The 27497-nt window shown below is 44.2% G+C and overlaps 1 protein-coding gene across 2 annotated transcripts in view; it reads left to right on the forward strand.

Moving 5' to 3' along the window:
- Positions 1-27497, forward strand: part of VWC2 (von Willebrand factor C domain containing 2) — a 97744-nt gene that overhangs the window by 19502 nt on the left and 50745 nt on the right. The gene's annotated exons all lie outside the window — the stretch shown is intronic.

Genomic DNA, 27497 nt, shown 5'->3' on the forward strand with positions numbered 1-27497 from the left:
TCGGGGAGAGCACTGCCTCATCCTGGACACTGGGAGTTGCCTTGTGCGTGGAAGTGCCGAGTGCCACGTGAGCCTTCAGGGGTTTGAGTCCCTGCGAGCAGGACGGGGTGTCTGTCGCTCTGGGGCCCGGCGCTAGGACTCGAGGTCAAAGCTGCAGATTGGCTCCCGACAATGCAAGCAATTCCCCAGCCCGAGCAGATGGGAGAGGGGTGGCCGTGTCCCCAGGTGGCTAGCTCGTCGCCGTGGGCTCGCGGGGCCCCTGCGATCAGGCTGTGAAGGTGGCGGGTGATGAAACAAGGCTGTTGGTGCCTGAGAGGAGCCTGAGCTCTGCAGTCAGGCCATTGGAAGCCGGGGGGCCGCAGAGGCCCTGGTGCACGCAGATGCTGGGGGCTGCAGCTGCGGGGCCCAGGGGGCCGGAGGCTGTGGATGCCCTGCAGGGGGTACATGCAGATGCTGGGGTTTAAGGGGGTCGGGGGAGCCACAGAGGCCCTGCAGGGGTGCATGCAGATGCCAGGGGCTGCGGGGGCCGGGGGCCATGGATGCCCTGCAGGGGGTACATAGATGCTGGGGGCCGGGGGGTGCCCTTCAGGGGTGCACACAGATGCCAGGGGCTGTGGGGATCACAGGGGCCGGGGGGCCGGGAGTCGTGGATGCCCTCCAGGGGTACATGCAGATGCCAGGGTCAGGGGGGACCCTTCAAGGGTACACGCAGATGCCAGAGTTTGCCACAAGCACAGACAGAGGAGGGAGCGCAAGCTTCTGTGAAAGAAGGACGGTCCAGGAGGAACAGGCTCGGGGGCTCGGCCTGCACAGCGCTCTGACCCTAAGGGGACAGTGTGAAAGGGTGGGGAGTGCACCCCGTGGTGTTGGCCGCGTGGACTGTGCCGAGTGTGAGGAAGGGAGCACAGGCTTCGCTTTTTACAACTCGGGTCTCACCCCCGGTGTGCAGAGCGAGGGGCCTGCGGGTGCCGGTGGGCCCCTGAGGTCCGGGCGGCGCGTGTCCAGGCTGCGGTTCCTGCTCGGAGGCAGGGGCGTGCACTGCACAAGTAACCTGGCGGGGAGTCCGCGCTGTTTCATGAGTGGCTTACCTGGGGGTGCTCAAATATTCGGTTTCTTAAGAATCCAAGATAGCGTGTGTCTCTCTGGCCAAGCGCGGTAGGAAACAAAGTTTGGGCATTAAAGAGGGAGTCTGGGCATTTCCAAAAGATGGAAGATGCGATGTCAGCCTCTGAGGAGGTCCTAATCCTTGGAACTTGGCAAAGGTTTCACACCCACGGAGAAGCTGGACCGCCCGGACGGTGCTCGGTGTGTGCCCTGCACTGCAGTTACCTTTCACGACCCTTTTGCCATTTTTCTTCATCTCTAGGGTCCCTGTCCTTGTCCCCGCTCCTCCCCGTCTCTGGGTATAACCCAGCGCCCTCAGTACGTTTACTTCGTCGCTCTTTCCCTTCATACAGGTCTCCCTGGAGACCTTCCGTTTACACCACCCCTCGCACGAAGCCTACACGGTGCATTTCCAGATTTTTCTTTGTAGCTGTTTGCTCTTAGGATTTACCCCAGTTAAGGCACAAGAGTCAGTGAACGATGTTTAGAAATCGTGTGAAAAAAAAAAAAAAAGAAATCGCGTGGATTAATTCTTTTTTCTCATCCCCATGACGTTGGTTTTATAAGTGAAAGTTTGCGCCTCTTGATCCCCTTCACCTGTTCCTCCCAGCCCCACCCCTTCCCCTTGGCGGTCACCAGTTGCTGGTTTGTTCCTGAATTAACCCCTAATTGGTATGCGCATGTTAAAGTTTCAAGGATTCTCACTTTGAGAGACGGCTGGGGATGGAAAGAGGCAGGATTCCGGGATGGCATATAAGAGATTCTTAGAAGGAGCTTAAATATGTTTCTTAAAACCAGATTCAAGAAGGATTACAGATTATAGGATTTGTATGGAAAGGCCTGATCCAATTATGTCAAAACATCAACAACTTCTTATTTGCAGGAGTACCAAGTAGAAAGAAGTTTAAATGTGCCCAATGGTATAAACACTAATGAGTTTTAGCATATTCACCAGATGCAACGGGGCTTTCTGCCGGCCACAGATAGCATTCTGACCCCGACAGGGTGGATGGCGTTGGGATTCTTACCAAAAGGTTGGCTTGAAAAAATGAATTTCTATTGAACGTGAATGCCCTGTAATAATTAACTGAGTTTAGCGACTCATTTATGGTAGTCCATCCCACCACCCGCACACGGAAAACAATGTTTTCGTAAGAAAATATTACACGTGGACTCACAGATTATAAGACATCAAAATCAATGCCTTACACAAAATGAAATGGGTGGATATTTAGTCTGGGTAGACTACGAAGGTTGAAATCCTGATCTCAGGAAACAGGCCTTTTCTCTGCATCCTCTAGTGTCTTGACCTGTAGCATGAAATCCTTCCTTCTCCCGACGGAGGGAGAATTGGAGATTGGTTGCCAGCTGCCAACGTCAACATTCAAAAGTTTGAATCCAAGAATGCATGAGATATAAATAAATGATCACAACTCAAGTATGACATAATATATTCACTTTGGTGACTTGTATAGTTCAGTCCCCCAGGGATTTTCTTTTGATAAAATGGCTTGTGTGGCGCTGCTTTTTTTCTTCTTCTTCTTCTTCTTTTTCCAAGTGATACAAACAGCAAATGTGATTTATATGGATTTTTCAAGATTTCGTGTTTGCTCTGGCGACAGGTGTGCTCGCAGGGGGGTTCCCAGCACTCATCCCACCCAAGCCCCTTAGTCTCAGGACACTTGTGACGTGAGAGATCAGGAGACTGTGCTCTGCACCTGGGCACGCTCTTCCTTCGTGCATGCAAGCAGGGCACGGCCTTGACTCTGTTGGGATCAGCTCTGGTTCTCTAAAGGGGAAGAGCACACCCAAGGGGGCATGAGGCATTTCGAGAGCACCAAGGCCCTGAGTTTGAAGATTGTACATGTGCAGTGTTTCTGCCACGAACAATACAGTTGACCCTTGAACAACATGGGTTTAAACCATGTGTGGGTCCACTTATATGCAGATTTTTTTCCCAATAAAGACAGGACAGTTCTATAAATGTCTTTTCACTTCCTCATGAATTTCTTAACATTTCCTCTTCTCTAGCTTACTTTCTTGTAAGAGTACAGAAAATAACACATACAGCATACAAAATACGTTAATCAATTCTTTGTGTTATTGGTAAGACTCCTGGTCAACCCTAGGCTGTGAGTAGTTAAATTTTGGGAAGTCAGAAGTTATACACAGATTTTTGACCGCACAGCAGTCAGTACCAGAAACTCCTACACTGTTCCAGGGTCGACTAGTTACTTGCAGCTTTATTTCCACAAGAAAATAAATATGGCTTTTTGGGGAAGGAAATGAAAACTTTTATTAAAAGTTTTTAAGAAAAATATTTTATTTTATTTTTATTTTTAAAAGATTTTATTTATTTACTCATGAGAGACAGAGAGAGAGAGAGGCAGAGACACAGGCAGAGGGAGAAACAGGCTCCATTCAGTGAGCCTGATGTGGGACTCGAACCTGGGACCCCAGGACCACACCCAGGACCGCTGAAGGCTGCGCTAAATCGCTGAGCCACCTGGGCTGCCCAAAAAATATTTTATTTTTAAGAAAAATACTGAGACTTCAAAGCACTAGGAGCCTTCCATGAAAAACACATGAGAAACAAAGACTAAGAATTTGGGTTTTCTGTTTTTTGTTGTTGTTCTCTCATGTATTTCAAGTGGGATAAGATCATAATTAAACCACATGTGGTGAGTTGGACAGTACTGAGTGGTGTGTGTGCATGTGCGTATGTGTGTGAGAGAGAGAAGGAGAGAAATTCCTATCAAGGTCCTTCTCACATGGAAAAACCTACTCTCATTTGACCTCATCATTGAATCTTTCCAAAATCTTTACCAAAGAAATAGTACCAATCTTATGGAAATGCTCACATGACATGATTTTCTCCATTAAAAATATGAAGAACACTACAAATATCAGAATTAACCCTTAATACAAAGTTGTTGTACAAGGTCAATATGCAAAAATTAGCCATGTCTCTATACACCAGCAACCAATAGAATGACTTCAAAACTAATCTTTAAAATAGCATCATACACATTAAATATTGTACCGTGTTCATAATTGGGAGACTCAATAATGTGAAAATTGTCAGTCTGTCTCAAAGGAAACTCTTGGTTCAGCACGATTTCAGTAAAAATGAAACCCAATGATTTTTGGGTATGTGTGTGGATGTTAATATTAACATTGATGTTAATAATTAATAATAAATAAATAAATAAATAATTAGCATTAATATTAATATCCAAAATAATTGTAAAATCCACATGGAAATATAAAAGTTAAAGGCTAGCCAGGAAAACAACATAGCTGGAAAATGTATGCTACAAAAGTAATGAATATACTGTGATACAGTCTTGAATATAAAACGATTGATCACTGAGAGAAGAATGGAATCAGAAAGGACCCAGACATAAGGGTCACTAGATGTACAGCTAAGCTGGTCCTGCAGTGTGGTGGGGAAGGGGCGTCTTTCCAGTAAATGGTGCCCGTTTGATTGGATACGAGGTGTAAGATACCTTGCCTTCTACCTCACACTGTACAAAAAAATCAATTCCAGATAGGATTTAAATATGAAGGTTAAAATAATAATGCTTTTAGAGGAAAACATAGGAGACCATTTTTATGATTTTCAGTAGGCAAAGATTAACTTAAAAGGACACTAAGAACATTAACCATGATGAAAGGAATTGATAAATTAGACTTTGTTAAAATTAAGAACCTCTGTTCATCAAACATTTTTTTTTAAGCCAGCAGGGCAAAGCAACCCATATATTTGGGGAAAAATGCAGTACATATATCTGATAAAGAACCAAACAACCCCAACACATTAAAGCAAAGTTTAGAGATAAAAAAGAAAGAAAAATGTGATGAGGATTCCCAATGCTCTTTTGACCTCAGTGTCCTTCTTCTCTTTATTGATCAGAGAGACAGGTATTCTCACTGAGTTTTGAGCACTGCCACTCCCCACTCCTTCCACAACATAGCACTGGTATGACAGGGCCTATTCTTGGTGCAAAGACATGAGTGGGGGAAGAAAAAATTAGATTTCTTATTTCTTATTTTGGTGAAATTAAATCAGTATTACTCTAAAGGATATTGTGATAAATTGAGATGCATGTTAAAATTCTTAGAATGGTAATTAAAATCAACAAAGGAATTAAACATGGCACGCTAAAATTATTTATCTGACTTTAAAAAGGCAGTCAGGGAGGAACAAGATAAAAGGCCAGAAAACATGCAGAAAACAAATGAAAAACGTCTGGGTGCTTAATAACAAAGCCCCAAAATACATGAAGTAAAAATTGACACAGTTCAAAGGAGAAATAGGAACTTTGAATAACTATAGTTAGAAATTTCAACAAACATTCAATAATTCAAAGAGAAATTAGAAAATTACCAAGGATATAGAAGACTTGAATGACTCTCAACTAACTTGACCTGACGTATGTGTAGAAAATGGCGCCCAGCCACTGAAGAATTCCTTACAAGGAAGGGTGGACGGTCTCTGGTGTAGACCATTTGTCAGGACATAAAACAAGTCTTCACATATTAACATAAAGGACAATCACATAAAATATATTCTTTAATCATGACAGGATTCAACAGAATTGGGATCCCTGGGTGGCTCAGCGGTTTAGCGCTGCCTTCAGCCCAGGGCATGATCCTGGAGACCCGGGATCAAGCCCCACGTCGAGCTCCCGGCATAGAGCCTGCTTCTCCCTCTGCCTAACTCTCTGCCTCTCTCTCTCTCTCTGTCTCTCATGAATAAATAAATAAATAAAATCTTTAAAAAAAGGATTCAACAGAATTAAATTAAACAAGCACTATAAACAAAAATCTTGTGAAACTAAATAAAAACGTACTATATGTCTGAATATTGAGAATATGTGTCCACATAAAGATGTGTATGGAAATGCTCATAGCAGTATTATCCATAATAGCTAAAAAAAAAAGAAAAGAAGAAAGAAAGAAAGAAAGAAAGAAAGAAAGAAAGAAAGAAAGAAAGAAAGAAAGAAAGAAAGAAAGAAAAAAGAAAGAAGAAAGAAAATGGAAATAACCCAATGCCCAAGGACTGGTAAATGGATCAACAACGTGAGGTATACGTACATAATGAGATACCGTTTACCAGTAAAAAATGAGTAATGGGATGTGCTACAACAGAACGGCCCTCAAAATCATTGCTGAATGAAAGAAGCCGATCACAAAAGCCGACCTGCTGTAGGAGTCTATTTTTGTGGAAGGTCTAGAGTAGGCAAATTTACATATAACAGAGAAAGTCTGTCACTAGAGGCCTAGGCCTGGGGTCGAAGAGGGAGGTTTCCCTGCGAATGGACGTGAGGGGATTTATTGAGGTGACGGAATGTTTATAAATTGGGTGGTTAAATATATTTACTAAAATTATTAAACTATATACTTAAAATGGGTAAGTTTTATGGTATTTAAAATATCTCAATTATGCTGCCAGAAGTATTGACAGTCTCTTAAAAAGATAGACAAAGTTGGGGCGCCTGGGGGCTCAGTTGGTGAAGCATCTGACTTCGGCTCAGGTCGTGATCTCAGGGTCCTGGGATTGAGCCCCGCGTTGGACTCCATGCTCAGTGGAGGAGTCTGCTTCTCCTTCTCCCTCTGCCCCCACTTCCTGCTCATGATCTCTCTCAAATAAATAAATAAATTTTTTTTAAAAAAAAGAAAAAGTGTAACTTTTGTAATTTGCCTCGACTCACTCCCGAGGCTATGCTAAGTACGCGCCCTTTCATCGTCCCTCGGAGACCGCCTTTTCAAATCCTGGTCTGGGGCCTTTGATAACTATGGGCTCTTCTAATGAAGCCTGTTGAAGCTGAGCCCCTGCTGGGTGTTGGGCCCCTGCTGGGTGTTGGGCCCCTGCTGGGTGTTGAGCCCCTGCTGGGTGTTGGGCCCCTGCTGGGTGTTGAGCCCCTGCTGGGTGTATACTGTCGTTGACGTTCAAGAGCTAGAGGGTGGTAAAGAATAGCAGACGTACAATCCCAGCCGAGGTGGACGGCTTCTCCCAGACTGGCCGTGCTCCGGCTCCCCTGTGCTAGCACCGACGTCCGGCTCCCCACACGTACCCCGTCTGGTTATCCTTTGCTTGCATTGTAGATACCTGTCCTCCTTCCAGTGCTCACTTCTCCTAGTCATTCTAGACTCTTCCTCTTCATGACTGAACTCCCCAGAACCTGGGGCCGCCAGTACCAGGAGAACGGGGGCCGCGAGGTGCCTGCAGGCCTCAGGCAGGTAGATATTGTGCTCTTGTGGCAGCCCAGACCCCAGGATGCAACTTGCACCCACCTGAACCCTGGTGAGCATCAGAATTGCTTCTAGGGCTTATCCAAACACAACCCTGCTGCGCACCCCTGCCAGAGCTCCTGACCTAGAAGGTTTGGGGCCTGAGAATTTGTATTTTTTAAAAGGAAACTTTATGCCCAACATGCAGCTTGAATTCTACCCAGAGGTCAAAAGTCTCACGCTCCTGCTTTGGTTGCTCCTGGGGTGGGGAGCCCCCCTGGAGAACCATCGATTTCAGGCAGGCACTTTCTCACTCTGTCCTCCTGGTCAAGTGTAAGAAGAGAAGGACACGGAGGAGCTGTGAGGCTTTACACATGCATGACATCATCCAGAAGTTTGGATGCATTTCCTTTTTTTTTAGAAAGGTTTTATTTATTTATTTGAGAGGTGGGGAAAGAGAGCAAAGAGAGAGGGAGAATCAGACTCCCACTGAGCAGGGAATCTGATGCAGGACTCGATCCCAGGACCCTGAGATCATGACCTGAGCCAAAAGCAGACACTTAACCCACTGATCCACCCAGGCACCCCTGGATGCGTTCCCAAAGGCATTATTTTATAGCTGGTGTTTCTCTAGAGATTTTAGAGTTTATGGAAATCTATAACAGGTAAAAGATTGAACTATCAGGGCGGAGAGAAAATGACTTGCGTGACAAATCAGAAAGGCTCCTCGCGGCCTGTGCTCTCCATCACCCCACACGGCTCATAGGGTAGATGGGCCGCGGATTGGACTCTCAGCTTCCTAGAAGCCAAAGCAAGAGTGAGAAGGGTAAGAAATGGGACCTACAAAGAGAAATACACCACAATTCTGCTTTTCAGTAGTGAACAGTTTGCCTTGGAATAACACAAGAGTGGATTTTTTTTTTTTTTTACAAATATAAAAGCTTTTAAGGGCGCCTGGCTGGCTCTGTTGTAGATGCAAGTGGCTCTTGATCTCAGCGTCATGAGTTCCAGCCCTGCATTGGGTGGAGGGATTACTTTAAAAAAATCTTTAAAAAAGAAAAGAAATGCAAAAGTTTTATTCGGTTTCTATTAGCATTTCTCAACACATAGATCAAGTGCTCAACTCCTCTGAGTGCTGACGTGTTTCTTCTCCACGCGTCTTTTACTTAGATTTTGGTGTTGTGGGAAGAGTGATGCAGATGGCATCCCATTAATGCTCATAAAGTGAGCATCAATCATCCTTTCTTTCTTTCTGAAGATTTATTTATTTATTTATTTATTTATTTATTTATTTATTTATTTATTTTTAGAGGGGGTGGGGTGGGGTGGGGGTGGGGAGCAGACTCCTCGCTGAGCATAGAGCTGATGCGGGGCTCCATCTCATGACCCTGAGAGCATGACCTGAGCCAAAACCAAGAGTCAGATGCTTAACTGACGGAGGCACCATTTGTTCTTTATTTTTTTCATTTTTTATTTTTAGATTTTATTTATTTATTCGTGAGAGACACAGAGAGAGAGAGGCAGAGACATAGGCAGAGGGGAAGCAGCCCCCACGCAGGGAGCCTGACGTGAGACTCTATCCCGATCCCGGGACCCTGGGAATGCGCCCTGGGTCCAAGGCGGATGCTCAACCCGCTGAGCCCCTCGGGGGTCCCTCATTTGTTCTTTAGGGAAGCTCTTGAATGTCCCCTGGTGTCCTCCTGGCTCCCTTCACCAGCCCCTCACTCCCTGGAGGTTGCACATTCCAGGCTCAGATCCTCGGGATCCACAGGGGAGCTCGGATGGCTCTCAGGGCTCCTCCTTTCTGTTAGATAAAGGGATGAATAGAGCGTGAAATCTTAAATTCAGGAGCTTAGTTTGTCTTCATCTCCTCCTGAGATCTTTGCCTTAGCTGCTCTTCTTTGTAAATGTGTGAGTAGCTTAAAAGGACCCTTCTGTTTGCAAACATCGGAATCCCATTTGTAAGATAAATAGCTCAAGTGAGACCTGGACTGCCCCAAAGTGCTTGCTACCTGATTATCATGAAGAACTGCTTTCCAGAGTGAAGGGTAATTCTTAAACTCCCGGGCAGGAAGTGTATGACGGTGGCTTTTGTTGTTGTCATTGTCGTTTCCTAAAGTCAAACTGCATTTGGCCATGAATTAAAAAAATAAATAAATAAATAAATAAATAAATAGAAATAAAAATAAAAAAGAATTTCAGACAAAGCAGGGCCTCTCAGGTCAGCAGCTCGCGTCCACCAGGCTTGGCCATTTCCGTTGTGTACTGTACCTGGGATCTTGCTGGGGACCGGACCTGGAGTCCCTCTTTCGTCCCCCTTCTTTGTGAAGAGGTGTGTTCGCCTGTCCTCACCTGGAACACCTTCTCTGGACTGCTTCTGAAGGCAGGTTCGTGGCACTGTTGCTGCTTCTCAGAGGCCAGAGCCCTAATCACCTTGCATCCTGATGCAGGAGCTGGGGGGACATCATGAGTTAGACGTGGTCTTCTCTTGAACACTTGGCTTTTTTTTTTGGACGATGAGAGAGGAGTGTGTATACGTGCACGTGTGCACTCACACAGGTGCATGGGCGCATATATGTAGCTCTTATAAAACATTGAGGCACCTCTTACCTATTTTACTGCAGGTACAAAGAGGAGTGGAGCGATGGTGCGGGCCCTTAATGAGCTCACAGTCCAGGGGGACGCTAGGCCTGTAAGTGACTCGTGTCTGCTGCTTTGCTGGGATTTAGGATGACAGCGGGGAGGGGGACCTCTGAGTAACACGGCAGTAAGCGTTACCGTGTGAATGGCCTTTATTTGTTTTTGCATCATTTCATTTGGATCAATTCCCAGCAGTGAGACGATTAGATCAAAGGGTTGGAACATTTTTATGATTCGGATACATATCGTCATGTTGTTTTGAGGAAGGGGGTGCGCATTTATAAAGTTTTTGGTCTTGTGGTAACCTTGCTAATCCTTTTAATTTATAGAAAATGTTGTTGTTTTCATACTAAGCACCCAGACTCTAAAATATTCCATGGCGTTTTTTTTTCTTCCCTGCAACATAGTCTACTCTGCTGCCTTCTTTTTTTTTTTAATGTATTTTTTATTGGTGTTCAATTTACTAACATACAGAATAACCCCCAGTGCCGTCACCCATTCACTCCCACCCCCCGCCCTCCTCCCCTTCTACCACCCCTAGTTTGTTTCCCAGAGTTAGCAGTCTGCTGCCTTCTTAACAAAATAACTTGGAGCAGGACTTTAACAGCCCGTGATGTCTGAAAGTTGCTGCTGTGGAAACCACATCCCAGGGGCCCTGCAATGCAGACAGGTGTGGAGAGAGAGTTTGCTCAAGGCCCTGGGTTCCTCTGTGCCTTTTCGTATCCGTAGAGGGGACGTAGAGCCACATCAGTGGAGGTCTTGTAACAGTCAAGGCGCAGGGTGGGCTCACAAGGGCTTCATTGGTTCAGTCCAGATTCTGACATCATCACAGTCTGCCCTAGGAGGTGCATTGGCAAACGGGAAGAGCTCTGGAAGCACACATCCTGAGAGGGAGCCAGCCCCCTGCTCCCCACTGCCGAGCTGGGAAGCTCCTGGGAGAGGAGGAGGGAGCTCTGGACACGGGAGGAGCCAGGACGGTGGTCCCGGGCGGGGGACACGTGCAGGAGTGAAGGGGCTGGGATAGCCTGGATGGGGGAGAGAGGACTGGGGGACTGTAGGATGGGCGCAGAGAAGCTCGCCAAGGAGCTTTGTGCCAGGCCAGTGGTCAGGGAGGCGCCCCACAGGGGGCTTTAGGGTAGACGAGGCACGAATGTATTTGAACCGAAGCAGCCAGTCTGGGTTGGGGCTCGGCCCCGGGGACAGCGGGCTGTGGGCTGGGTGGAGGTGGAGTCTTTGTGGACGCCCTTGCTGGGCATTTGGAGCTGTCAAGTTAGGCTAGATTCCTTGAAGAGGTGTGGAGACCCCTGGCTTTGGAGCCAAGCAGGTGTGACTTTCCGGCCAGCCGAGTCCCCGTCCCTTGGGGCCGGCCCGTGGGCGCCCTGCGGGGAGGCTCAGACACATCAACGCCTTCTGCGGGGTCAAGACTCAAGCTCCCTTTCCTCCGTCCCGAGCTCCGCTGCCCGTTGTGCTTCTTCACAGTCACACTTGTCGCCAGGTTATCGCCGGAGGGACCCCCAGATTCGTAGCAGGGACGCTGTGGCCGCGTGCCAGGCCTCAGGCAGACGGAGGGGGCCGAAGGGCTCGCGCTTCCCTGTGTCTCCGGACTATCGAGTCATGGTCTTTGGCCGTTACTCATCTGGTAAGAGCCGCTTGGTCGTTAGCCCGGGGGCCTACGTGTCCCCAGCCTGTGTCCTGGGCAAAAGGGCAGTCAGTTGTCGCCCTGTGCGGTCAAGCCGTCCGTGCGGAGGCGGGCGGGTGTCTCCGCGCGTCCAAAGCACGGTCCTGGGGCCCATCACCGCAGGAGCGTGAGCCGCATCCGGGGCGCTCGGCGGGGTGCGTCGGGGAGACACGGGCCGACGCTGTGAAGACAGGAGCCCGCGGCCCGGTTCCCCAGTCGGCCTCCACGTCCAGGAGAACGAGCCACGGAATATTCTTGGAGCGGAGCTCGGGGCTGCGCCGGGAATATAAAGTACCGTCTCTGTTGATCAGAAGACACATTTGGCGCTTACGGAAAACCCACACCTTCTATTTGTCTTGCAGGAAGATAAACCTTAGGTGTAAAGGTGCCCATTTCCCCAGGAGGGATCCATCAACCACCGGTTCTGAAAATTGTATCTCATCTTTTCTAGAACAAATGCCTTCACTTAAGGGTGCTTACGGTTTGGTAACCCCGATGGCTGTGTGCTGAATTTATCTTTAACCAGACATTTGCTGAGTCTCTTGAAAGCACATCAGCCAACACTAAGGAAAGCATTATCGTACCGGACAAATCATCACCAGTTCTTTCATGAGAAGCAATTAAATTTCATAGATAATGAGAATTGGGAGCCCTGAAAGGAGGGTCTGGGTTTTAACCTGTGTCCATTTAAAAAAAAAAATTTATTCATGAGAGACACAGAGAGAGAGGTAGAGACCCAGGCAGAGGGAGATGCAGGCTCCCTGCAGGGAGCCCGATGCAGGACTCGATCCCGGGACCTGGGAGTCACGACCTGAGCTGAAGGGAGATGCTCCACCCCCGAGCCCCTCAGAGGCCCCTTAACCTCTCTCTGTTCCAACTTGATTCTCAGAACACGGGAGACAAAAGCAGTTGTTGGAACAAATCTGTGGTCGCGTGAGGCGCTGACCCTGGTGGGTAGACCTCGGACCCCAGCAGGAGGGAGGCGCTTCCAACCGTGAGAACAATCCCTCAAGAGTCTGCAAGGCCCTGGAGCCCACGTCACACGTGGACAGGAGCGGAGGCTGCTCTTTGGCTGTAACGCGCACATGTGTCCCACATCGATACTCAGCAACCCACTTTGGACGCACGGAGAGAACAGGGGTGCTTTGTCCGTCGAAGGCACCATGGTTTCTTGTTTTTCCCCCCGTCTTACTTGTATCAGTAAGTCATTTTGTACATGAACAAGATACTCGCTTAAAATAACATGCGCACGCTTTGCAGACCCACAGAGAGACGGAGAGACTCATAAAATCCAGGCAGGGGACCTGGGAACCCTGGCAGGGTGGCGGGCGGGTTCCACTCGGCCCTGCCGCCGCCTGCATCCCCTCCGGTCCTCACTCTCCTCATTTGTAAAAGGAAGTAGGTCACATGGGAGAGAAGACATATGAAGGCGCCTTTGGGATTTCTTTAAAAGGTTATTATTTAAAGGGGAGGAAATGCCTTAGAACATAAAAGAGGTATGACTAATACGGTTGACCTTGAACCACGCGGGTTTGAACTACGCGCTTCTACATGGATTTTTTTCAATAAATTTAAAGGACTCTAATGCATTTTCTCTTCCTGATGATTTTCTTTTTTTTTTTTGAGATTTTTTTTTTAAGAGAGATTGAGCACAAGCAGGGGCAGAGGGAGAGGAAGAGGGAGTGGGAGAGACAGGCTCCTGGATGAGTGGGGAGCCCGACACGGGGTCAGTCCCGGGATCCTGAGATCATGACCTGAGCCGAAGGCACACATTTCCCCATCTGAGCCCCCCACGTGCCTCCCGATGATTTTCTTAAAAACATCTTCTTTTCTGTGGGCTCCTTTATCGTGAGAACACGGTATATATTACATACAATGCACAAAATACGTGTTGGCCAACGGCTTAAGGTGTCGGTGAGGCCTCTGGTCAGCAGCAGGCTGTTAGTGGTTCTGTCTGGGGGGTCAAGAGTAACATGGATTTTCGACTGTGTGGGTGGTCAGTGCCCATAACCTCCGTGTTATTCAAGGGTCAGCTGTATTTACGAGACGTGTTGCACAGTTTACCCCTGAAAAGTGCAAATTTACTTACCTCCTAACGCTTAGACCTTTGGAGTCCTCCCACTGGCCCCCGGGCACGGCACGGCACCCGCACCCCTCTGCAGCCACCTTCTCGTGTTGAATGGACATGATGCTGCGGGCTCATCCCTTCGCCTGCTCTTCCTCCGTTGCTCAGTTCCCCGGAATGCCTCGAAGCCCTTCTAGAACAAGCAAACCCCCATCTGTTTTCAAGGGCCAGTGCCCGTGCACCTCGCTTGCCTGTTCCCAGGCGCCCCACCCTGGCATCCAGACCCCGAGGAACCATCCCTTGGTGGCCTGGTTCTCCCCAGGAGCCTCAGGACAGCCCAGGGCTAGGGGACTGGGCTAGCTCATCTCATGCCCCATGGGGACGGCTGCGCAGACTAACGTGGAAGCCACTGTGCCCTGGGGTCATGTATCTCCGAGGTCTTTATCTCATCGGAATGAAGCCAGCCCAGAGGGGCCAGCTGCCCTGCGAGCTTTGAGAGGGTGACCACGCCACGCTTCTGGAAACCCCCGGAGGAAATTGTGTCTCTTAAGCCCCAGTGGCTACTTCACCGGCCCTGTACCCCTGGGCTTCCCTGGGCTTCCCCGGGCTCCGAGCCATCTCGGGCCACGCACGTCCCTCACGCCACTGCTTCCAACTGCAGGCCCCGTGAACGCTACTTGCCAAGGCAGCCTCGTGTTCATTATCTCAGCTAACAGCCTCGGGATGACGGGGATGCCTGGTCTGCTCCCTCCAGGCCCCAGCAGTACTGAAAAGCCCGAAGGAAGGGCTCATTCGTTAAGATCTTATAAGCAGGCGAGAAGAAGATGTTTGTTTTAAAGAAAACCAGTTTTGCCCCGTCTAGTCTCGCTTTAGAAGAGCTGTGTCAGAGAATGTAAATTTATTTGAAAAAATAATAATCACAATGAAATGCAGTGTCTGCAAAAGGGGGCTTTGACCCGCTGGTGAAAGGTCTCCCTAGTAACAGCTTGTTCACAAATTCTAATGGGCCTGAGGATCATCCGGGTTTTGCTTTGTGTTCTGAGGGGTGTGCATCCGTACGAGCAAGTGCTGGGAATACAGCTTGGCTCCTCCCATCCTTTAAACCGATGGTGCTGTTACGGCTTCTGACTAAACGGGTAGAAATCGGTCATTTGAAATGACCAAAAAGTTAAAAAGTGACAATCATACCCCAAAGAAGCAACGTGCATCCGCGTAAGCCGAGGCGGGTGCATCCACGGGGAGCAGTGCAGGGGATCCCGAGAAGGCGGTTGGCGTGCGCAGAGGGGAGCCGTCCCGCGGCCCGGGGTGCGCTCCGGGGAGCTCTGTTCGCGGCTAATCACTTTATGAGCAATGAGCTAAAAAAAGGGGGGGGGGGAAGGAAAGGGATAAGATTCGGAGGAAAAGTGAACATTTAGCAAACAGTATTGACTTTGTATTTCTCGAGGCTCTTTTTTTTTTAAAGATTTTATTTATTTATTTATTTATCCATGAGACACACACACACACACAGAGAGGCAGAGACACAGGCCGAGGGAGAAGCAGCCTCCATGCAGGACTCGATCCCAGGACCCCAGGGTCACGCCCTGAGCTGAAGGCAGACGCTCACCCCCTGAGCCACCCTGGCATCCCCCACTCTTTGTTTCAGCTCAGGTCCAGATCTCCTGGGTCGTGAGATCTAGTCCCATGTCTGGCTCCCCACTCGGCAGGAGTCGGTTTGGATAGTCTCTCCCTCTTCCCCACTTGTGCGTGTGCTCTCTCTCCCTCTGTCTCTCTCTCAAATAGATTTTAAAAAATAAAAATTAAATTTAAAAAAGAAAACATTGCTACCAGTTCAGAAGTTAGTACTGATTTTAAGAAGACTGTCTAAAAATGATGATTTCAGGTGGGAGGCTACCGAAGGTGTATTTAGCTGGCCTTCTCTGAACCATGAATTCTCATGAGAGTCACTAATGGTGGGTTAATGCACTCATTTTCAGTTGCATGTATTTGGGTTTGTTTTTTGTTTTGTTTTGTTTTTTTTTTTTTTTTTTTTTTTTTTTTTTTTTTTTTTTGGTCTTTGTACAAAAGGTAAAACAACAGCTCTTAATCTGGTATCTCCAATACCAGAAGAAAAATGCAGGGGGAAAAAAAGCCAGTTTTCTATCAGTTTCTCCTATACCTCGGATAGAAAATCAACTTCATTATTTTCCAAACCAAAGTCAGTTTTGTTTTGTTTTGTTTTGTTTTTGAGATTCAGTTCCTGGAATCAAAGCAAAATTTTTGAAAATTAATTCTATCAAAAGTAAAACATGAAAAGCAATTGCTAAGTCTATTTTTGATGCATTTTAATGAGTTAAAGGTTGCAAGTAAAATCATTGTCTGGCTGCTATTATGAATACATTTTTGGCAGAGTATCACCATAAAAACATGATCTTGGGCGCCCGGGTGGCCCAGTGGGTGAAGTGTCTACTCTTGATTTCAGCTCAGGTCATGATCTCAGGGTCATGAGGTCAAGCCCCGGGTCGGGCTCTACCCCGGATGTGGAGTCTGCTTAAGATTCTCTCTCCCTGTCTCTGCTTCTACACCAGCCCCAACCCCCGCCTTGCTCTCTCTCTTTGCGAAGCAAAACAAAGCAAAACAAAACAAAACAAAAAAACCCACTGTGATCTTGCTAACTTCATAAACCAGTAGGATAGAAATGCATTTGAAGTTGAGTGTGGTGCACACGATATTTGCGATTGCATCCCAGCAAACCGTGGTAGTATCCGAGAGATAAATATGGAGGCTCTAATTGTCAAAATTTCAAACTAATCCAAGCACATCATTTTGTGAAAAAAAAAAAAAAAAATCGCTGGCTGATTTGTTGGTGCCTCTTTCGCCTGCTGGGTTTTCTTCAGAAACAGGTGAACCTTGGAAGGTCTGTAAAGTCAGCCTAAGTGCCTAACAGTGCTTTTTGACATATATATTTTTAAAATAAAGGCATTGTCTGTATATTTCTTTTGAGATCAATTGGAAATCTTTGGTCAAATATTCGACAAATAGAAGATTTTAGCTTTTGACGTCTTAGAAAGTTACCACTGTGAAAGCCAAATTTTTGAACCAGATAGTACCTCGATGGCTCTGGGCAGACTGAGCAGTGTACACAACGGGCCGCCACCGTGTGTGATTTAGTTTTCACATCATCATGTGTAGGGATATATCGGTGTGAGAAGAATATTTCTATGGAGCTCGTATGTTAAATTGGATCTCTAGGTACTCCGTACTGAAATGACACAAAATTTAGAAGCTCTGTGGCTTTTCTAGCATTTGAATTCTGGGAACACTAAAAAAAAATTTGTAAACAGAGACAAATTATATGGTGAATTTTGTCTTAAAACATATTTTTTTTAAGGAAAATTACTCTGCAGTGCTATAAGGGTAGTACCTATGAAAATATTTGGCATACCCATAAATACCATTATTAGAAATGAAAATGTCTGCTGCTTAGCACTTTTTCTGAGTTTGCCAGGTAGTAGCTCAGCACCCATAGAGAGAGAATTTTCTCAATTAAAAACACACTCTTTAAAAAAAAAAAAAAAAAAAAAAAAACACTCTTTAGAGAAGTCTATTCAATTTGCTAGTAATTCCAAATTTATAGGCCCCATAAAATATAATTTGGAAAAAAATTCCATGTAATTTTATGGAAACATTTAAAATAGTAAGACTATTGAAAAAACTCTCTTGAAAATGGGGTTGTATCCTGAAGAAACTGAAATGAAGTTTCTGGACTATACCAAAAATAATGATTCCCGGTGTAGGGGAGAAGAGAGTTTTCCTTGTCCCTTTTCAGGGCCCTGGCTGGGTCTCAAAAGAAAACTGATAGAGACAGATCAAGAGAAAAGCACACAAATTTCATTAAATTTCTACACATTTATGGAGTCTTCACAAGGGAATAAAGACCTGAAAAATGACCACAGCAGGCAGCTCTTTGACCTTTTAGACAAACAAACATCACACCTGGGAAGAACTGCCAAGCGTGTTTGGGCCCGGGGGTAGTTGGTGTCGAAGAATCACGAGGCTGGGGCTCCCACCTGGCTCACTCAGACGAGATGGGACTCCTGATCTCAGGATTGAGCATCCGAGCCCCTTTGGGGTGTAGAGATTACTAAAATAAAAGAAATCAACTGAAAAGAAGGAAGTACTAGGAAGGATGGTTTAGCAAGGTTGGTTTGTACAGATTTTCCTTCCTGGTTAAATTAATTTTGTTTGATCATATATAAATGTCACAGTACTTTAAGCTCAGTTTTAGCGTTTACAGTGTTGCAGCAGTTTTAGTTGATACGTAACAAAGAGCCCTGTTTGTGACTGTGTGGTTCACCTCTCAGCCCCCACCAGACACCTGTTCTGAGGCAACTGTTGGTCGGATTTCTGTCTCAAGAGGTTTTTTTTTTTTTTTTTTACCTATCATTTATGGAATTTCACAAAAATGGAATCATAGAGTGTGAGTCTTTGTGTCTGGCTCGTTTCACCTGCCAGGTTTTTGAGATTCATGCACGCAGTTGTTGCACGCACCGGTCCTCTTACCCGCTGAGTAGCATTCCGCTGTACAGCGCGGCTGATTGCATTCCTACGTGGAGACCACAGCTTATTGAATTCCACTTATGAATATACTGCGGTGCGTCCATGGACGACTTGATGGTCACTTGAGTCGTTCCCAGTTTCTGACCAGTATGAGTAGGGCGCCTGTGAATCTTCACGTATAAGCCTTTGTGCAGAGCTAGGGTCTCGCAGATTCCTAGCGAAGGGATTGCCGGGAGAGAGTGTGTGTGTTTGACTTTGACAGCACAAAGGAATTCAGATCCCTGGAAGGAAGACCTCTGTTAGGACTCCAAAAGGCAAGGTTCCGGGGGGCCACACAGCTGGTGCATCCAGGGACAGGGTGAAAGCAAACCGCAGCCATAAGAGGTGCCTTGTGTATGGCAGGCGACACTCAGGTGACCAAGCGGAGCTACCTAGACTTCCTGGGGGCCGGGTTTTCAGTAATTCCGTGGTCCCAGGTGAGAAGGGGCCATTCTTGGGTGTGAAGTATCAGGGTTTTGGCAGCTGGAGATGTGTGGGTCCCAACTCAGGAGCGTTAGTGTTTGCTAAGGGAAGGAGCTGGACTGAGGGCTTAGTAAACCGCCTTCAAAGGGAGATTGACAGTTTCAACCATGACTTCAAAACTGGGTCCATGCATTCTGAAATATATTGCACACTCACGTCACATCCTTGCCGGTGCTTGGCATTGGCAGTGTTTAGTTTCAGAAATTCTGGTAGTTCTAGTGAACTTCAGCTTGACTTTCCCTCAGGGCTGTTGCTGCTGAGCATCTTTTGACATGCTTATGTCATGAAAGGCCTGCTCAAGTCTCTGGCTCATTTTTTTTTAATTTTTTTTAAATTTATTTTTGATAGTCACACAGAGAGAGAGAAAGAGAGGCAGAGACATAGGCAGAGGGAGAAGCAGGCTCCATGCACCAGGAGCCCGACGTGGGACTTGATCCCGGGTCTCCAGGATGGTGCCCTGGGCCAAAGGCAGGCGCCAAACCACTGCGCCACCCAGGGATCCCTCTGGCTCATTTTTTTATGGAGTTATTTGGTTTTCATGATTGACTTCGCGTAATGCACCTCCTTTGTGATCCATAGTGACTACTTTCTCTCAGCCTGTGTCTGGCTTTTCCATTTTCTTAATGGCATCTTTCAAAGAGTGGAAGTTTTAAATTTTGGTGAAGTCTAATCATCAGTTTTTCTTTTACAGTTTACACTGTTTATCTATGACGTGTTTGCCTAATTACAGATTAGGAAAATTTCTTTTATGTTGTCCTTCCGACGTTTTATGATTTTAAGTCAGATTTGTTGACTGTGGTCCATACTCGTAATAAATGGTGGAAGATTAAGGGTGATGCTTACGTTTATCCCATGTTGATATCCGAGCACTGTATGTTGAAAAGAACATCTTTTCCCTATTGAATTGTCATGACTTTTTTTTTTTTTTTTTTTTTTTGTCAAAAAGCAATTCATTGAAGTTTGGCCTAATTCTTGACCATCTTTATTCTAGTCCATTTATCTACCCATTTATCTTTATGCTAATGTCAGACCCTTGATGATTGTAGAATCATATTAACTCTAATATAATTGGGAGTTGGGAAATGTAAGATTTTTTTTTAAGATTTTATTTATTTGAGAGAGAGAATGGGCGGGGGAGAGGGGCAGAGGGAAAGAGAGAAGCAGGCTTCCCACTGATCAGGGAAACTTTCTGGGATCATGACTTGAGCTGAAGCCAGAAACTTCCCTGAGTAAGCCACCCAGGGGCCCCCGGAGCTATAAGAAGTTCAACTTTGTTTTTAATTGCTTTGTTTTTTGCATTGTTGTGAAAATTTTAAATCAGGTTTCAGTTTCAGCCTATTTGGATTTTGCTTGAGATCTATTGAGTTTAGAGAATAATATCAAGGAGAATAGACAACTTAGCCAGATTGAGTCTTCAGGTCCTTCATGGTATGCCCCTCCATTTGGGTCCTTAATTACTTTAGATGATGTTTTAGAGTTTTTTTTGCACAGATCTTGCACAACTATTGTTAATTTAATTCCTAGTATTATTTTTCCCTAATGTGAAATGGAAATGTTTTATTACATTTCATTTTCCAGTTTTTTGTTGCTTTGGCATAGGAATGCATTTGATTTTTGTTAATTCATCTTGCATCTTCCCACCTTGCTAAATACACCAGATTCGCAAGTTTTTCAGCCATTACTTCTGTGGTTTTTTCTCTCTCCTGTCCTCCTTGGATTCCAGTACACATAGGAAAATTTCCTATATTGCCCCACAGGTCTTTGAGGACATAGTATTGTTTCTCTTATTTCCTTTCTGTTGTTTAATTAGATGGTTTCTATTGACGCACCTTGAAGTTCACTGATTCCTCTGCTCTTCAGTGTGCTGTGGAGTTTTTGTCATATTAGGAATTCCACTAAATCATTTTTTAATTTTCATTTCTCTGTGTCCAATTATTAAGATTCATTAAGACCATATTTAAGGAATATGTATATATCTTTTTTATGGATTTATTTTTTATTTTAGACACACACACACACACAGAGAAGGGGAAGGGGCAGAGGGAGAGAGAGAATCTCCAGCAGACTCTGGATGCAGCAGGGAGCCCGACATGGGGCTCAGTGTGGGGCTCAATCTCACAACCCTGAGATGGTGACCTGGGCGAAATCAAGAGTCAGATGCTTAACCAGCTGAGCCACCCATGCGCCCCTGGACATATCTTAATAGATGCTTTGATGCCTTTGTCTGTGGATCCAACATCTAGACCCTCTCAGACTTAGTTTCTAATAGTCTTGTTGCTTCTGCTTGGGGTAGACCTATTTGTTGTCATTTCTTTTTGTGGCTGCTGATTTTTGTTTAAAAACTGTACATTATAGATATGCTGCTGCAGCAACTCTGGATTCTGTTGTTTCCTCTAAGGATAGACGTCTTTCTGCTCCTGTGGGTGCTAGGCTTACCTGAACTCACACTGTAAATGCAGGCCTCTCCCAGGAGCCTGGCAGCCTTGCCCTGACCTTTGTGCTTACGGCTGCTTCTTTTCCAGCCAGGCCCTCTTGGGTCTTGCTGTACCTGGGCAGGTTAGTGGCCAGCTGTGTACTCATGCCATTTATGCTGTGATTAGGTCCAGCTTTTTTTTTTTTTTTTAAGATTTTATTTGTTTATTCATGAGAGTCACAGAGAGAGAGAGACAGACGAAGACAGGCAGAGGGAGAAGCAGGCTCCATGCAGGGAGCCCGATGTGGGACTCGATCCCAGGACTGTGGATCATGCCCTGAGCCAAAGGCAGATGCTCGACCACTGAGCCACCCAGGTGTCCCTGGGTCCAGCCTTTCCATCAGCTTTCTTGTTTCCAATTTTCTCTCCGACTTTCCAGCTTCTCTACCCATCCCACCTGTGTCTTCTGACATCTGCCGCCAGCAAGACTTCAACTTTATCTTGCACAAACTACACTTCTGCTGGGAAATGCATGTTGTCAAAGGGTAGCATAGTCACAGATGTGACTCGCTATGCTCTGTCTTTCAAGGATAGACGTCCTCCGCATTTGCACCTACTTTATAGCAAGTTCCTCCGACTCTGTGCTGCACATGTGTACTTGCTAGGAATCCAGGTCGATTTTGTACTTGGATTTTGCATCTTATCCTTCTGTGGCAACTCTCCCTTCAAGCCTGTAAACTTCCAGCTGTTCGATCAATGCTGACTCTGTCCTTAGGGCAGTGAGACTGATATTTCAGTGACTAGAGGAGAAAGAGGGTGTTGGGAGTGCCTTCAAGCAAAAAGCCACACCCTCATTACTCCCATGCTTTGCTGTCTGTGCCTGTTAAGCATAAACACTCTTGGGTTTTTTGCCTGCTTTTGGTGGCTTTCCAGTACCTTCTAATAGTTCATCTTTTTGTGTTGTTTTCATCATTGTCAACTGTAGGTTTTTTTCAACTGCATTACCACCATTACAGGATGTCTACTACTTTTTTAAATGAAAATGTGAGAATTCTTTAACACATTCAGTTCAATAATCCACAAATAAAATCTTGTAGCCAAAAAAGAAAAGAAATGGCTAAAAGTTTTAGGACCTCTAAAAAAAGTAATCATAGACTAGGCCATTAATAGATTATTGATGGATTCAAGAAGGTGAAGCCCATAATCAGGGAAGCAATGATTTTCAGTCACGTACCTGCCACATGCCGAATGTGGTTCTAAGTACAGGGTATGCAGATAAGCAAGTATGGGTCTGTATCTGGAGGTACCTATGTGCCTGGCCTGAACAATTCCAATTAAAAAAGAAAAATTCTCCTCTCCGTTATTTTTAGCTTAATGAAGAAATCAGGCTGAAATCATATAATGTTTAGCAATGAATGGAGGGTGCCTGGGCAGCATAGTCCATTTAGGATCTGACTGTTGGTTTCCACCCAGGTCACGATCTCATGGTCATGAGATCCAGCACAGCATCTGGCTCTGCACTGAGCGTAGTGCCTGCTTGTCCCTCTCCCTCCCCCTGCTCACTAGCTCTCAAATAAATAAATAAGTAAATAAATAAATAGAAATAAATTTTACCTGTCAAAAAAATGAGTGACAATTTTTTAAGGATTTATTCATTTCAGTGAGTGAGTGTGCAGTGGGGGAGGAGGGAGTGGAGTGCAGAGGAAGAGGAGAGAGACTCTCAAGCCGACTGCACTGAGCCCAGAGGGTGATGTGGGGCTCAATCAATCTCACAACTCTGAGATCAGATCTGAGCTGAAACCAAGAATCAGACGCTGAACCCGCTGCACCACCCAGGTGCCCCAATGCGTGATAATTTTTATTATTGATATTTTTGTATACTACAACCTGGTCAGAAGTTTTTAGCAGGTACGTGTTAAGTCTATAGTAGATTTCTTTTGCGTGGAGATAGATTTGAATTCCTTTTTGAAACTTTGGAAAACATTATCACAAAAGCTGACATAAGTTATTCTGACACCTAATTAAGTGTACTGTATAAATATACATATGAATTCAGCAAGTACTATGTATTATTTGCCCTGTGGTAAATTTAGCATTGCATGAATTATTTATATTTTCTAGGGTGAAACTTTCATCTTTAGCAAGTCAGGACAAAATAATGTATTCACAACTAATTTTTCTTTGTCTTATATACACCGTATGTATACATATCTCATCTCTGTAACTTTCCCCTGTTTTAATATAATATTTACTGTATTTTCAGTTATTCTTATAATTTCTTTGTGTGGTGTTTCATATTCTTCTTTTTAAATATTTATTTATTTTAGAGAGAGAGGGAATGAGTGGGAGGGGCAGGGGGAAAGAGAGAGAATTCCTCAAGCATATTTCACTTTGAGTGCGGAGCCTGGATAAGGCTCAGTCTCACAACCATGTGATCATGACCTGAGCTGAAATCAAGAGTGAGATGCTTCACCAACTGAGCCACCCAGGTGTGCCTCAGTGTTTCATAGTCTGATACTACAGTTAGATATTACAGATTTCAGTTGTGTTCTTGAGTTAAGGCTTGTAATTTTTGTATTTTTTATAGTTTTCAATGTTTTTGGTTTTTCATACTCGATTTTTATACATTTATATTCATGCCAGGTAGCTTGAAGCTTTGCCCATTCTAAAACTTTAGTGTATATATTTTGATCTTCAGTGTCTTTTTTTAGTTTGAAAAGTTTCAATTGCCTTAAATTTTATTATTCATCTTAAAGGCAGCAAGGTCTAATTTTTTACACAAGAGTTCAGCACATTTTGGTATTTTTAGAGATACTGAATCCCATTTTCCCATAGGTTCAGCATTGTTGCTAGTCTTTTGTTGTCTCTCTTTTTATTGAGGTATAACTGACACATATTAGTTTCAGATTTGCAACATTATAATTGAATATTTGTGTACACTGTGAGATGATCACTTGCAGTAGGTCTAGTTAACATCCATTACCATACAGAGTTACACATTTTTCTTCTTATGACCAGAACTGTTAAGATTTACTCTCTTGACAACTTTCAGATATGCACAATATTGTGAATTATAGTCACCTCTCCATCCATTGCATCCCCATGACTTATCTATTTTATGAATGAAATTTTGTATTTCTTGACCCCTTTCACCCACTTTACCACCTCTAGACACCATCCCCTCAGGCAGCCATCATCCTGTTCTCTTTATCTCTGAATTTTGTTGTGTTGGTTCATTTGTTTTGTTTTGCAGATTCCACATATAAGTGAGATCATATGGTTTCTGTCTTTCTCTGTCCAACATAGTTCACGTAGTAATAACCTTGGATCCAACCATTGTGTTGTAAATGGTAAGATTTCATTCTTTTTTTATGGCCAGGGAGCATTCTATTGTATGTATGTATCACATCTTCTTTACTCATTCATTCATCAGTAGACCCTTAGGTTGTTTCCGTATCTCAGCTTTTGTAAAAACTACTGTGAAAACAGAGGAGTGCATATATCTTTTCAAATTAGTGTTTTGGTTTCCTTTGGATGAATACCCGGAAGTGGAATTGTTGGATCATACGGTGGTTTCATTTTTAATTATTTGAGGAACCTCCACACCATTTTCCATAGTGGCTATGCCTATAGTGAATAAGAGTTCCCTTTTCTCCACATCGCTGCCAATAGTTGTTATTTCTTATCTTTTGTATGTGAAGTCATATCTCATAAGTGGTTTTGATTTGCATTTTCCTGATAATCAGTGACGTTTAGCATCTTTTCATGTGCTTGTTTGCCATTTTGCCATCTGGATGTCTTCTTTGGAAAAATACCTCTGCCCATTTTTAATCAGATTATTATTATTATTGTTTGCTGCTGAGTTGTGTAAGTTCTTTATTCATTTTGTATATTAACCCTTTTTCAGATATATTACTTGCAAATATTTTTCCCAGTTAGTGGCATGCCTTTTCATTTGTTGACAACCTTTGCTGTGCAGAAGCTTTTGATGTAGTACCACTTGTTTGGGATTTTATTGTCTTTGCTTTTGGGTTTCAATCCAAAGAATCACCAGGACCAGTGTCAAAGAGCTTGCCACCTATGTTTTCATCTGTGAGTTACATGGTCTTGGGTCTTACATTCAAGTTTCCAGTCCACTTTGAGTTGATTTTTGCATATGGCATAAGGTAGTAGTCTAGTTTCATGTTTTGCTTGTGGCTGTCTAATTTTCCCAACACTATTTTTTGAAGAGACCCTCCTTTTGCCATTTTATGTTCTTAACACCTTTGTTATGAATTAATTGACAATATATGTGTGAGTTCATTTTTGGGTTCTCTATTCTGTTTTGCTGATCTATGTGTCAATTTTTATGCCAATACCATGTTGTTTTGATTACTGTAGCTTTGTGATGTCATTTGAAATATATGAGTATGATGCCTCCATTGTTGTACTTTTTTTCTCAGGCTTGCTTTAGCTCTTTGGAGTCTTCTGTAGTTTCATACAAATTTTATGATTGTTCTATTTCTGTAAAAAAATACAATTGGAATTTTGATAAGGATTTCATTGATCGCTTTGGGTAATGTGGACATTTTAATAATATCAATTTTTCCAACCAATGAGCACAAAATATCTTTCCATGTATTTGTTCTTTCTGCAACTTCTTGCATCAGTGGCTTACAGTTTTCAATGTACAAGTCTTTCTCCTCCTTGGTTCAGTTTATTCCCAGGTATTTTATTCTACTTGATGCAATTGTAAATAGTATTTCCTTAATTTCCCTTCCTGGTAGTTCTAGTATATAGAAACACAACATAGTTTTATATGTCAACTTTGTACCACAACTTTACAGAATTTATTAGTTCTACCAGTTTTTTGTTGAAGATTTTAGGGTTTTATATATATATATATATATATATATATAATCATGTCATTTGTAAATAGTGACAATTTTACTTCTTCCTTTCCTGTTTGGATGGCTGTTATTTCTTTTTCTTGCCTAATTGCTGTGGCTAAGACTTTCAATACTATGTTGAGTAAAAGTGGCAAGAATGGGCATCCTTGACTTATTCCTGATCTTAGAGGAAAAGACTTCGGCTTTTCCACTCTTGAGTATATTTGCTTGGATCATGCCCTGAGCGGAAGGGAGATGCTTAACCACTGAGCCGCCCAGGCATCCCTGTGCAGCTATTTTTATTTTTGTCTTTAACCTTCATACTAGCTTTGTAAGTGAATAATCCACTGCCTTTACTATGTATTTACTTTTATCACAGGAATTTTTACATTTCTTGATTACTAATTAGTACCCCTTTTATTCATCTTAAAGAATCTTTAACATTTTTAAAAGATTTCATTTATTTATTTATTTATTTATTTATTTATTTATTTGAGAGAGAGAGAGAGAGCTCATATTAGTGGGGGAAGGAGCAGAGGGAGAGGGACAAGCAGCCTCTATGCTGAGTGCAGAGCCTGATGCAGAGCTTGATCTCTTGACCCTGAGATCATGACCTGAGCCAAAATCAAGAGGTGGATGCTGAACTTACTGAGCCACCAAGGTGCCCCTCCCTTTAACATTTTAACAAAAGACTGGCTCTGTGGTATGGAATTCTTTTAGCTTTTGCTCATCTGAAAAACTCTATATCTTTCCTTCAATTCTGAATGATAAACTTTCTGGGTAGAGTATTTTTGTTAGGAACTATCTCTTTTAGTGTTTTGCATGTATTTTACCACTTCCTTCTGATCCGTAAAGTTTCTGCTGAAAATCTCCTAATAGTCAAGTGGAGGTTCCTTTGTATGCACCAAGTTGTTTTCCTCTTGCTGCTTTCAAGATTCTCTCTTTAACTTTTGACATTTTAATTATATGTTTTGGCGTGGATCTCTTTGGATTCCTCTTGTGTAGAAGTTTCTGGATGTCTATTTTCTTCCCCAGGTTAGGTAAGGTTTCAGACATTACTTATTCAAATATGTTTTCCACTTTTCTCTTTATCTTCTCTTCATGGGACCTCTATCATGTGAATATTGTTCCCTTTGATGTTATCCCATAGGTCCCTTAAGCTATCTCCAGTTTTTAAATTCTTCTTTGTTTTTTTTTTGTTTTTTTTTTTCTGTGTGGGTGAGTTCCACTGCCCTGTCTTTCAGATCACTGATTCTTTCTTCTACTCCATCTAGTCTGCTGCTGAACCCTCTATTGTAGTATTCACTTCAGTTATTTTGTTCTTAAGCTCTGTGACTTCTGTTTGGTATATTTTTATGAAAGAAGAAAAGAAAGAAGGAAAGGAAAGCAAGAAAGCAAGCAAGCAAGAAAGAAAGTGAGGAAGGGAGGAGG

The sequence above is a fragment of the Canis lupus genome, chromosome 18, assembly GCF_011100685.1.
Source record: "Canis lupus familiaris isolate Mischka breed German Shepherd chromosome 18, alternate assembly UU_Cfam_GSD_1.0, whole genome shotgun sequence".
NCBI lineage: Eukaryota > Metazoa > Chordata > Mammalia > Carnivora > Canidae > Canis > Canis lupus.